We start from the raw sequence: 13,409 nt of genomic DNA, 5'->3' as shown, positions 1-13,409 counted from the left end.
GTGAAACTGGTTTTACTTTACTTTCCAAACCATTTGTGCTTCACTGTCTGTTATGTTCAGCACTATGAGGCGAAATACACGGTGTCCCAGAGAAACAGGAAAATTTGAAATAATATAAAAAAGTTATTGAACGTTACAAAGCTTCAATATTCGCTGAACAGGAAGAAATTGCACTATGCACCACTTCTTAAAAATTGTGGGAGGAAACATTTAGTTGCTACTGTAGTAGCAATGTATCACCTGGAGTGCTGGCAGCTTCTTCTTCTACCTGCGTCCTGATTTGATCTAGGGCTCTTGGCATAGTCTTATAGACGATGCTTCAAAAGAAAGGAAAGGACTGCTGTTGTGGCCGCAGAGCGGCCAGACTGCATTACGTGGATGCCATATGGACAGGCGGGGGTGGTAGCAGACTGCTGCCACTACTTCTCATTCCAGAAGCCTATCAGTTGTCATTACAAAGCTGAGTGGAGCCCGTTCCTGTACTCCCACCAACGAAAAATCGCTGCGTGTACCGGAAATCGGACCCAGGTCCTGCGTGTCGCAGCCATCTACAATGATCAAACAGCCACGGAGGTGGACGGCGCTCGTCAGACGCCCCCATAAAACGAAGTTAAGCAATTTCAGGTCCGAACAACGTAACGATGCCGGGAGGCATGGTGCGTGGTGGCCCCACAACAACGGACTGGCTACCGTACTGGGTATCAGGTGCAAATGAGCTAAGAAGTGCATTGTTGTCGACAGCGCAGAAAGCGATACTGCACACAGGCTGGAGTAAAAGGCACCCAGCAGGGTGACCTCGCCCAACGCCTGTAGAATGAGTGCAAGTGCAGATCCACGTCGACGAAGGATGCGAGAGGTCTCAGCGCATGATGGACACTATGCACCATGTATGGCGCCCTTCCCCAGTTGGCGCGCTCTTCGGGAAAATTTTGAAAAATACTGGTCGTACCCTACAGACGACCATCACAGAAAGGCCAAAACGTGTGAGACTCCTTTTAGTCCCCTCTTACGACAGGCTGGAATACCTCGGGCCTATTCTAACCCCTGTGGTTAGAATAGGACAAGGGGGGGGGGGGGGGGAGGTGGTCATATTGATTCGTTAATGCCTCAGGATGTGTCAACAGATCTCTTCTCTTAGTCAAGTTATTCCACAAATTTATTCAGATGTTTGAAGACAAGACACCAGTTATCACGCAAAAGCCTACTTAAAAAGTTGGAAATGAAGTTTAAGTGAAGGAGCCGAAGATATTCTTTGTCCCCCACGTATTGTTAGCGAAGGTTCTGTGAAGATATTACTAAACTAATAACATCATATACTAAATCATCTTCTACCTGGCTGTTACGTGTACACTGTCATTTATATCATTGTGCAATTTTCAAGCGATACTCCAGCTGTCGTGATCTTACACCTACATTGGGTGACGATCTTTTAATCATTCTTCCTGCAATCCATACGTCATTTGACTGGGAATAGATCCTAGCATCTGAGACAAAGCTAAGTACCCTCTGCTGTTAACTTCATAGTAAAATATGTATGTACAGGGTGGGCCAAAAGTGCCGAGCGGGTTATAACTATGAATAACTTTTTTATTTATTCTGTACTCCTTCTTTTGTTTCAGATTCCGATAGAGGAAGGACGGGAGATTGACCATGAAAAAATTCAGTAACGTTCAACAAACCGAAGTTGTTGAGCTTTAGTTTGGATACAGCGACTTCTGGCCCGTCCTGTAGATACAAAACGACGAAACAGTTCTGTAATTTCAGACAAATTGCTTTGAGTACACTTCCTGCCAGCTATGACCATTATAAAATACCGTGGCTTTCTTTAACCTCATGCTGAATTCATCCATCTTTCTGGCGGGATCGATGCAAGTTGCGAATCTTTTTTTTATGCAAGGAGGGAGGGTTAGTGCTTCTGCCGTCTCCCGCCCGTTAGTATTGTCGTCATTCATAGAGAGTCGCAGTAAGGGTTACTTACCCAGCTTGCTGCGTGTACAACCAGTATTGTTATTCTATTGTTGGCGCATCCCGAAGGCAGGCACGGAGCAACAGCACAGCGGAGAGGGGCAACAGCAGAGCGGCGCGGCAGCGATAGCAGCGCCACGATAAGACGACGGCGGCGGCGGCGGCGGCGGCGGCGGCGAGCCTCAATGGCGGCTAATGGCAGGGATCGGGGAGTTTAGGCGGGCCCGCCCACGCCCCCCCGGCGGCCCACAACCTTGTAATCTCCGCTGGCTAAATACCTGTAATTAGATTACCTCGAGTGAGAACCTTAAAATGGGGGGCCAATAAATCAAAAACAGCTGTCACAACCCCTCCCTCTCTCTCTCACTCTCTTCCTCTCTTCCTTTCCACCTCACCTTGCTCTCCCGCTGTTCTCCTTTATTCGCGTTCTACGCTGTGCCTCTCAGTGAAGACCGACTGATGCTCACCGGAGCGGTCCAGCGCAGGAGAAGCATTCGATGGAGACGATCACGAGGCCCGACTGACGTCAAAAAGAAAAATGCAGGACTTTTTTTGATGCAGCAAGCGCTGACATAAGTGCGTGGCATACGTATAAAAAAATTCGGCCCATACATAAAGCTGTGGAGCAGATGGAAATTGATACTGGAAAGCTGCCAACCCACTAAATTTAGCACCAAAGCTCGTAGCATCAGGAAACTGCTTGTCACTGTTTTTAGTCTGCCCAATACTAAACATGGAACATATACGCTTATGTAACTGTCGTACATACAATCTACTGAAGCGATCATACATTATTCAGCATTCCATAACTATTCAAATCTACACCTGTTCAGAGCAAGCAACCTTATCTGGTGTGGCCGCGGGTACTTTGTATGCCTCTGTCACCTCCCTTCCACAGCTCTCCCCCCCCCCCCCCCCCCATGCCCCTGCACCCGAAATGGTGATTGACGCTCGGCAGTTTCAGAACTTTTCTTCCTTCATGGTCTGTACTCGAGGTATACGCGGGAGAAAAGTACATATTAATTTCTTCTTCCAGCAACCTGCACTCTCGGACTTGTAACGCACAACGCCTCTCTAGTAAGCTACCTCCTGCGTGGGTGCACTAAATTTGCTTAGAATTTTTCCAGTGGATGTAGAATAGCATCTGCCCTTCCTATGATTAGTTTTATGCCGATGTTTCTGCTTCAAATATCTCCTAGGCATTTTATCGATGTGACTGCTCCCTGCAGGTCTTTCTGCAGTTCACTTAAGATTTTCTGGCGTTGCGACTTCTCTGTACACAAAAGCGTCATCCGCGAACAGCCTCGTGAAGGTTCCCAGGTTATCCACTACGTTACTTGGATATTCTGTGAAAAATAAGTCATGTAACACACTCTTACGGAACGTCCGAAGTTATTTTTACGTTTGATGATTTCTTTCCGTTTAGAACAACTTGTAACTTTTCTGTCGAATCACAAAGTTGTTCTGATGTTGTTGATTAGACGATTGTGCGGAACTATATCGGAAGTCTTCCGGAAGCCAAGGCACACGGTATCAACCTACGTGGACGACCAGAGTGAGCTTTTACACAAGAGATTTTCGATCTCTGGAAACCTTAATATGCGAGCATAAAATATGTTACAAAATTCTACTTTATGCTCATGTCAACGATGTAGGCGGATAGTATTTTGCCTGTCTTCGAAGACCCTTCTTGGAAAGTGGAAGACCTGCGCAATTTCGAGTTACTTGGAACGAATAGTTTCTTCCCAGATCTATGGCAGGCTGCTAGCACAAGGAAACAATTTCTTTCGCATCCTCTACATAGAATAGCATAGCTACCCCATCAGATCGAGTTGCATTTCTTCTTTTGAGTGATTTTAGTTGATTTTCTGTACCTTGGTCGCTTCTTTCGATTTCTGTCACTTGACGTCGTCAGACTACTGATGGATGAAAGCACAGTACGGTGTACTTCAGTAAAATAATTTTAAAAAAGGAATTTAGTATTTCGGCCTTGCCTCTCCCATAATTGTCACTGAGTGAATAGATGGCTTTCATGACTTTACTGATTTAACACAAGACCAAAAAGTTTGGACTTTTATTTCTTTTTTAAAACCGGGTGTATAGAATTTTACTTTCGAATTCGTTGAACGATTCACATATGGTTCTCCTTACATTATTGTTGGCTTTGTTAGTTTCTGTTTGTCTATGATGTTTTTAAGACAGATCCGTGGCCTAGGAGTTTTGCTGAATTCGAACCCAGTCCCAGCTTAAATTATGAATACAAATCATCAGCAATGGCGGCCGTAGGATCGCGGCATAAGGAGTCACACTTGTTCAGCCAATGCCCTTGTAAAAGAGAACGGAGGAGCGGACACAGTTCAGGGCAACCTCTTGCCCTTGAGATGGCAAACTGCTTCTAATAGGCGGAAAAATGTATTTCCTTCATGCTTATAGCTTGTTGCATTTCCTTCAAGGTTATAACTTGTTGCAGTGCAGTCAAATGAGAGATTCTGAAGGTGGCTAGTGCATAGCCGAAACTGATAATTCTGTTCAAAAAACTTTGCGCTCAAGACGTTTAATAAAAAAAATTGTGTACATCTTACAAAATGTGTATTCGCAGAGCACGTTGCCTGCAACTAAAAAAATATCATGTTGATGTCCTCATTAGAAAAAGATACCTGGCATGTCTGGAAGGGCATTGTCAAGCGGATAATGAGGAGAATGAACAACTAACAAATGGTATGACACTACGAGTCGGAGAGTGGAATGTCACATGGTAGGGAAGATACAAAATCCGAAAAGGGACAAACCTAGGCTCAGTATAGATATAGTATGGTCAGTGAAATGAAATTGGAGAGAAGCTAATGATTTGTGGTCTGATAAATAAAGGGTCACCAAAGCATAAAACTTAAATCGCAAGTAGGAATCACTGTGAATCGGAACGTAGAGCAGAAACTGAGGTACGGTGAACAGTTGGGTCTTTGGGCTGTTCTCATCAGAGTCGACAACGAATCAACGCCAACAACCGTAGTTCATGTACACATGTCTAGGTCACGAGCAGAAGACGAACAAATGCAAAAAGAGTATGAGGACATTGAACAGGTAATTCGATACGTAAAAGATGATAACCAAATATTCTAGAAGACTGGAAAGCGGTAGTAGGGGAAAGAACAAAATACCGATTTACGGGAGAATAAGGGCTTGGTAGTTGGAATGAGAGAGAAATAAGACCATTTGAGTTCTGTAAATAATTTCGGGTATTAATAGCGAATACACTTTTCAAAAATCACCGAGAAGACGAAAAAGCCATCGAGACAAGGGAAGAGCCCAGCTGGATAACATTATAGTCAGAAAGAGATTCCAAAATCATACAGTAGATTATAAAGCGTACAAAGGGGCAGATATAGATTCGGCTCGTAGTTTAGTAATGATAAAGAGTAGGCTGAAGTATAAGAGAAGCGTCCGGAAGAAGTAACGTGCAAGGATCTGGAATATTGAAGTACTTGGGAATGATGAGATGCGCTGGAAATCTCTGACGCTATACGTGCTTCGATAATGAATATGACAGTAGCTAGTTCAGTTGAAGAGGAATGAATGTCTCAAAAAAAGTGGAATCGCACAAGTTGGACAGACAAAAATTGGTATTAGGAAGGTAGCTGTGAAGAAACTTAGGTAACAAAAGAAATACTTCAACTGATAGGTGAAAAGATACAAAAATGTTCATGGAAATTCAGGAACACAGAAATATGATTGGAAAAATGCACGATGACAGAGTGCTGTCTTGTAAATTATTTATTCATAACCGACTTTCTTCATGGAGCATCTTCATAGAGGAAATTTTTTATGGTGGAAATATCACATGACGTTCATGTATTAGATATAGTCGAATAGCGTGGTCTACTCAAAAACGTTAGGAACATTTAACATAGGTATTCAGAACAACAGCAACGGCTCACTCAACCACTCGTTTATATCTAAGACATAAATATCATGTGATGTTGCCTCTGTTAAAGCTTTCCACTGCCAAAATGGTCTATGATCGAAACCGTTTACGAATAAATAACTTATAAGTCAGCTCTGTGTCGTCATATGTTTTTCCATGTTCATCGATGCTGTTAATAGTTGACTGAAAAAAATTTTAGACAGAAATTTGATTCAGTTAGGAATGAAATAAACAGGAAGTGCTGGTAAACCAAGAGAAAATGGCTACAGGAAAAAAAGTGAATAATCTGAAACAGAAATAGAAGTCTGAAGGACTTATTCAGCATAGAGAAAAGTGTATAGAGTCTTCTCGGTTTACGAGCGAAAGACTCTGATGAAATTAAAAGGAAAAGCGTCATCTTTAGGACTGCATCTACATCTACATCTACATTTATGTTCTGCAAGCCACCCAACGGTGTGTGGTGGAGGGCACTTTACGCGCCACTGTCATTACCTCTCATTCCTGTTCCAGTCACATACGGTTCGCAGGAAGAACGACAGAACGACTGCCGGAAAAACTCCGTGTGCGCTCAAATCTCTCTTACATTCGTGATCTCCTCAGGAGGTATAAGTAGGGGGAAGCAATATATTCGATACCTCATCCAGAAACGCACCCTCTCGAAACCTGGACAGCAAGCTGCATCGCGATGCAGAGCGCCTCTCTTGCAGAGTCTGCCACTTGAGTTTGCTAAACATCTCCGTAATCCTATCACGCTTACTAAATAACCCTGTGACGAAACAAGCCGCTCTTCTTTGGATCTTCTCTATCTCCTCTGTCAACCCGACCTGGTACGGAACCCACACTGATGAGCAATACTCAATAATATGTCGAACGAGTGTTTTGTAAGCCACCTCCTTTGTTGATGGACTACATTTTCTAAGGACTCTCCCAATGAATCTCAACCTGGCACCCGCCTTACCAACAATTAATTTTATATGATCATTCCACTTCAAATCGTTCCGTACGGATACTCCCAGATATTTTACAGAAGTAACTACTACCAGTGTTTGTTCCGCTATCGTATAATCATACAATAAAGGATCCTTCTTTCTATGTATTCGCAATACATTACATTTGCCTATGTTAAGGGTCAGTTGCCACTCCCTGCACAAAGTACCTACCCGCTGCAGATCTTCCTGCATTTCGTTGCAATTTTCTGATGCTGCAACTTCTCTGTATGCTACAGCATCATCCGCGAAAAGCCGCATGGAACTTCCGTCACTATCTACTAGGTCATTTATATATATTGTGAAAAGCAATGGTCCCATAACACTCGCCTGTGGCACGCCAGAGGTTACTTTAACGTCTGTAGACGTCTCTCCATTGACAACAACATGCTGTGTTCTGTTTACTAAAAACTCTTCAATCCAGCCACACAGCTGCTCTGATATTCCGTAGGCCCTTATTGTGTTTATCAGGCGACAGTGCGGAACTGTATCGAACGCCTTCCGGAAGTCAAGGAAAATGGAATCTACCTGGGAGCCTGTATCTAATATTTTCTGGGTCTCATGAACAAATAAAGCGAGTTGGGTCTCACACGATCGCTGTTTCCGGAATCCATGCTGATTGATACTGAGTAGATTCTGAGTTTCCAGAAATGACATGATACGCGAGCAAAAAACATGTTCTAAAATTCTATAATAGATCCATGGGAACTGGACTGCTGAGTGCAGAGAGACAGCGGATAGGTAGAGAGAGGCCTCTACTAGGGGGAGAATTTATCTGTTGACGTAATTGAAAAAAAATAGGCGTCGGTATGAGAGACATAGGGGTCCTAGTACTAGGGTCAATCCAAGGTCTGGAAGACTTGCGATCAAATGTGGCACAAGAGTTAGAAAAGATTCTTCCAGAATTTCTGAAATCATTGGTGGATTTCTGAAATCATTGGGGCAAGTGACAACCAAGTGACAATTCAAGAGGGCGTGCTGAATCCATATGTCTGGAGAGGTACTATCAGATAACAGCCGTATGAGCCGTTGTCGATGTCATTTTTAAAAGTTAGGTAAAAAGACGAGGGCGAGTAGAAATCCTTGGGTAACAGAAGACATATTGAATTTAATAGAGGAAAGGAGAAAATATAAAAATGCAGTAAACGAAGCAGGCAAAAAGGAATACAAACGTCTCAAAAATGAGATCGACAGGAAGTGCAAAATGGCTAAGCAGGGATGGCTAGAGGACAAATGTAAGGCTGTAGAGGCTTATCTCACTAGGGGTAAGATAGATACTGCCTACAAGAAAATTAAAGGGACCTTTGGAGAAAAGAGAATCACATGTATGAATATCAAGAGCTCAGATGGAAACCCAGTTCTAAGCAAAGAAGGGAAAGCAGAAAGGTGGAAGGAGTATATAGAGTGTCTATACAAGGGCGATGTACTTGACGACAGTATTATGGAAATGGAAGAGGATATAGATGAAGATGAAATGGAAGATACGATACTGCATGAAGAGTTTGATAGAAGACTGAAAGACCTAAGTCGAAACAAGGCCCCGGGAGTATACAACATTCCATTAGAACTACTGACAGCCTTGGGAGAGCCAGGCCTAACAAACCTCTACCATCTGGTGAGCAATGTGTATGAGACAGGTAAAATACCCTCAGACTTCAAGAAGAATATAATAATTCCAATCCCAAAGAAAGCAGGTGTTGGCAGATGTGAAAATTACCGAACTAGCAGGTTAATAAATCCGGATGCCAAATACTAACGCGAATTCCTTACAGACGAATGGAAAAACTGGTAGAAGCCGACCTCTAGGAAGATCAGTTTGGATTCCGTAGAAATATTGGAACACGTGAGGCAATACTGAACCTACGACTTATCTTAAAAGCTAGATTAAGGAAAGGGAAACCTACGTTTCTAGCATTTGTAGACTTAGAGAAAGCTTTTGACAACATTGACTGGAATACTCACCAAATTCTGAAGTTGGTAGGGGTAAAATACAGGGAGCAAAAGGCTATTTACAATTTGTACAGAAACCACATGGCAGTTATAAGAGTCGATGGACATGAAAGGGAAGCAGCGGTTGGGAAGGGAGTGAGACAGAGTTGTAGCCTCTCTCCCATGTTCTCCAATCTGTATATCGAGCAAGCAGTAATCGAAACAAAAGAAAAATTCGGAGTAGGTATTAAAATCCATGGAGAAGAAATAAAAACTTTGAGGTTCGCCGATGACATTGTAATTCGGTCAGAGGCAGCAAAGGACTTGGAAGAGCAGTTGAACGGAATGGACAGTGTCTTGGAGGGAGGATATAAGATGAACATCAACAAAAGCAAAACGAGGATAATGGAATGTAGTCGAATTAAGTCGGGTGATGCTGAGGGAATTACATTAGGAAATGAGACACTTAAAGTGGTGAAGGAGTTTTGGTATTTGGGGAGCAAAATAATTGATGATGGTCGAAGTAGAGAGGATATAAAATGTAGACTGGCAATGGCAAGGAAAGCGCTTCTGAAGAAGAGAAATTTGTTAACATCGAATATAGATTTAAGTGAGAGGAAGTCGTTTCTGAAAGTATTTGTATGGGGTGTAGCCATGTATGGAAGTGAAACATGGACGATAAATAGTTTAGACAAGAAGAGAATAGAAGCTTTCGAAATGTGGTGCTACAGAAGAATGCTGAAGATTAGATGGGTAGAGCATATAACTAATGAGGAAGTATTGTATAGGATTGGGGAGAAGAGGAGTTTGTGGCACAAATTGACTAGGAGAAGGGATCGGTTTGCAGGACATGTTCTGAGGCATCAAGGGATCACCAATTGAGTACTGGAGGGCAGCGAGGAGGGTAAAAATCGTAGAGGGTGACCAAGAGATGAATACACTAAGCAGATTCAGAAGGATGTAGGTTGCAGTAGGTACTGGGAGAAGAAGAAGCTTGCACAGGATAGAGTAGCATGGAGAGCTGCATCAAACCAGGCTCAGGACTGAAGACCACAACAACAACATCCAAGCTCGAGTAGATTTGAGACAGCCTGAAAGCCGAGAAGATTTTATACATGTGAACTACGGACCGAATAAGCTTTCATTGTACCGAGCCGTGGAATGAACGGTTACAGGCGGGGAAGCTGCAGAAGGAGAGTGCAGCAGGCCTGGGCCGGCGTCGAACCCGACACGGGAGGCGGCGTGCGCTGGGCTGGCCTGCGCCGGCCTCGCCTGGGCCGGCCCGCGCGGCGTGGAGCGGCGCCGAGGGCGGCGTCCGCATCGTGATGGCGGCGCTATCAGATGCGGCCGCCTTTGAGGCGCAGATCCATTCCAGATGGCCGGCTCCCCCCGCCGCTTTATTGCCCCGGCCCTGCCCGGCCAGACGCGGCGCGCCGACAGCCGGCCTGCACCCAGCTAGCAGCCTCCCTCCCTCCCTCCTTCCTTCCACCTCTGTCCGCCTCCTGACACTCCACCGGCTTCCTCTAGCTACCGTCTGCGTACGCTGGGGCTTATTCGGCGAATGGGTATCACGTCTTTTGCTGGGTAACATTTACACTACTGGCCATTACAATTGCTACACCACGAACATGACGTGCTACAGACGCGAAATTTAACCGACAGCAAGAAGAGGCTGTGATATGCAAACGATTAGCTTTTCAGAGCATTCACACAAGAGTGGCGCCGGTGGCGACACCTACAACGTGCTGACATGAGGAAAGTTTCCAAACGATTTCTCATACACAAACGGCAGTTGACCGGCGTTGCCTGGTAAAACGTTGTTGTGATGCCTCGTCTAAGGAGGAGAAATGCGTACCCTCAGGTTTCCGACTTTGATAAAGGACGGATTGTAGCCTATCGCGATTGCGATTTATCGTATCCCGACATTGCTGCTCGCGTTGGTCGAGATCCAATGACTGTTAGCAGAATATGGCATCGGTGGGTTCAGGAGGGTAATACGGAACGCCGTGCTGGATCTCAACGGCCTCGTATCACTAGCAGTCGAGATGACAGGCATCTTATCCGCATGGCTGCAACGGATCGTGCAGCCACGTCTCGATCCCTGAGTCAACAGATGGGGACGTTTGCAAGACAACAACCATCTGCACGAACAGTTCGACGACGTTTGCAGCAGCATGGACTATCAGCTCGGAGACCATGGCTGCGGTTACCCTTGACGCTGCATCACAGACAGGAGCACCTGCGATGGTGTACTCAACGACGAACCTGGGTGCACGAATGGTAAAACGTCATTTTCTCGGATGAACCCAGATTCTTTTTACAGCATCATGTTGGTCGCATCCGTGTTTGGCGACATTGCGGTGAACGCACATTGGAAGCGTGTATTCGTCATCACCATACTGGCGTATCACCCGGCGTGATGGTATGGGATGGCATTGGTTACACGTCTTGGTCACCTCTTGTTTGCATTGACGGCACTTTGAACAGTGGACGTTACATTTCAGATGTGTTACTGCTTTACCCTTCATTTGATCCCTGCGAAACCCTACATTGCAGCGGTTAAAGGGTGCTACAGTCTGGAACCGCACGACCGCAACGGTCGCAGGTTCGAATCCTGCCTCGGGCATGGATGTGCTTGATGTCCTTAGGTTAATTAGGTTTAAGTAGTTATAAGTTCTAGGGGACTTATGACCACAGCAGTTGAGTCCCATAGTGCTCAGAGCCATTTGAACCATTTGAACCATTGCAGCGGGATAATGCACGACCGCATGTTGCAGGTCCTGTACGGGCCTTTCTGGATACAGCAAATGTTCGACTGCTGCCCTGGCCAGCACTTTCTCCAGATCTCTCACCAACTGAAAACGTCTGGTCAATGGCGGCCGAGCAACTGGCTCGTCACAATACGCTAGTCACTACTCTTGATGAACTGTGGTATCGTGTAGAAGCTGCATGGGCACTTGTACCTGTACACGCCATCCAAGCTCTGTTTGACTCTATGCCCAGGCGTATCAAAGCCGTTATTACAGCCAGAGGTGATTGTTCTGGGTACTGATTTCTCAGGATCTATGCAGTCAAATTGGGTGAAAATGTAATCACATGTCAGTTCTAGTATAATGTATTTGTCCAATGAATACCCGTTTATCATCTGCATTTCTTCTTGGTGTAGCAAATTTAATGGTCAGTAGTGTAAGAATACGTCAGCGCGATCCACTAGCAGGAACGGCTTTGGAGAGGGTGGCAACCGGAGGCTTAACGTTAACGACTCATCCGCTCCCCCCCCCCCCCCCCTCACCACGCCTCTACCATCTATCCATCACTCATGTGTTTTCGGCCTTCGACATCCTAACTTTTCATACAAGTCTTCGTTGCGTACAAAACATTTCTTCTGCATTCATTACTGAGGTTGTGGTTTGCAGCGATATGCTAGTCCACTAATCTGTTTGCCTTCCACGTAATTTCTGCATAAGTAGCGCATCCCACATTATTTATATTCTACTGCACGAATAATATAGTGCTTACCCCAGCAATTCCCTCCCTCAGTAGCTCCTTCTGTTATGGTTTGGCCTAAAACGAACTTACACTTGTGCCTTGTTGAGAATGGTACATCTGAACACATGGTGCTCATCTGTGATGAATTAGAACATATAAGACCGAGTTTAGGAAACCAGAACATACGCCAGTCAGTACGTAGACAAGATGACTGGAACCCTATAAAGAACATTACAGACGAAGTATCACGAGCACTAAATGCGCACAGCCAGCTGCTGTGGCCGAGCGGTTCTAGGCACTTTAGTCTGGAATCGCGTTGCTGCTACGGTCGCAGGTTCGAATCCTGCCTCGGGCATGGTTGTATGTAATGTCCTTAGGTTAGTTAGGTTTAAGTAGTTCTAAGTCTAGGGGACTGATGACCTCAGATGTTAAGTCCCATTGTGCTTAGAGCCATTTGAACCATTTTGAACTAAATGCGGCATACAAACAGGAGAGACCATACGTTAGAATAAGGCTCCACGTCGAACAGATCAGCATTACACAGTAAACGACAGAGATACAAGCACAGATACGGAATAGGATGCTACACTACTGGCCATTAAAATTACTATACCAAGAAGAAATGCATATCATAAATGGGTATTCATTGCACAGATATATTATACTAGAACTGACATGTGATTACATTATCACGCAATTTGGGAGCATATATCCTGAGAAATCAGTACCCAGAGCAATCACGTCTTGCCGTAATAATGGCTTTACTATGCCTGGGCATTGAGTCAAACAGAGCCTGGATGGCGTGTACAGGTGCCCATGCAGCTTGAACATGATACCACAGTTCATCAAGAGTAGTGACTGGCGTATTGCGACGAGCCAGATGCTCGGCCACCATTGACCAGACGTTTTCAGTTGATGAGAGATCTGGAGAATGTGCTAGTCAGGGCAGCAGTTGAACATTTTCTGTATCCAGAAAAGCCAGTACAGGACCTGCAACATACCTTCGTGCATTACCCTGCTGAAAAGTAGGGTTTCGCAGGGATCGAATGAAGGATAGAGCCACGTGTCGTAACACATCTGAAATATAACGTCCACTGTTCAAAGTACCGTCAGTGCGA

The sequence above is a fragment of the Schistocerca cancellata genome, chromosome 2 (genome assembly GCF_023864275.1).
Source record: "Schistocerca cancellata isolate TAMUIC-IGC-003103 chromosome 2, iqSchCanc2.1, whole genome shotgun sequence".
NCBI lineage: Eukaryota > Metazoa > Arthropoda > Insecta > Orthoptera > Acrididae > Schistocerca > Schistocerca cancellata.
The sequence above is the reverse complement of the archived record's forward strand: the minus strand, read 5'-3'. Positions refer to the sequence as shown.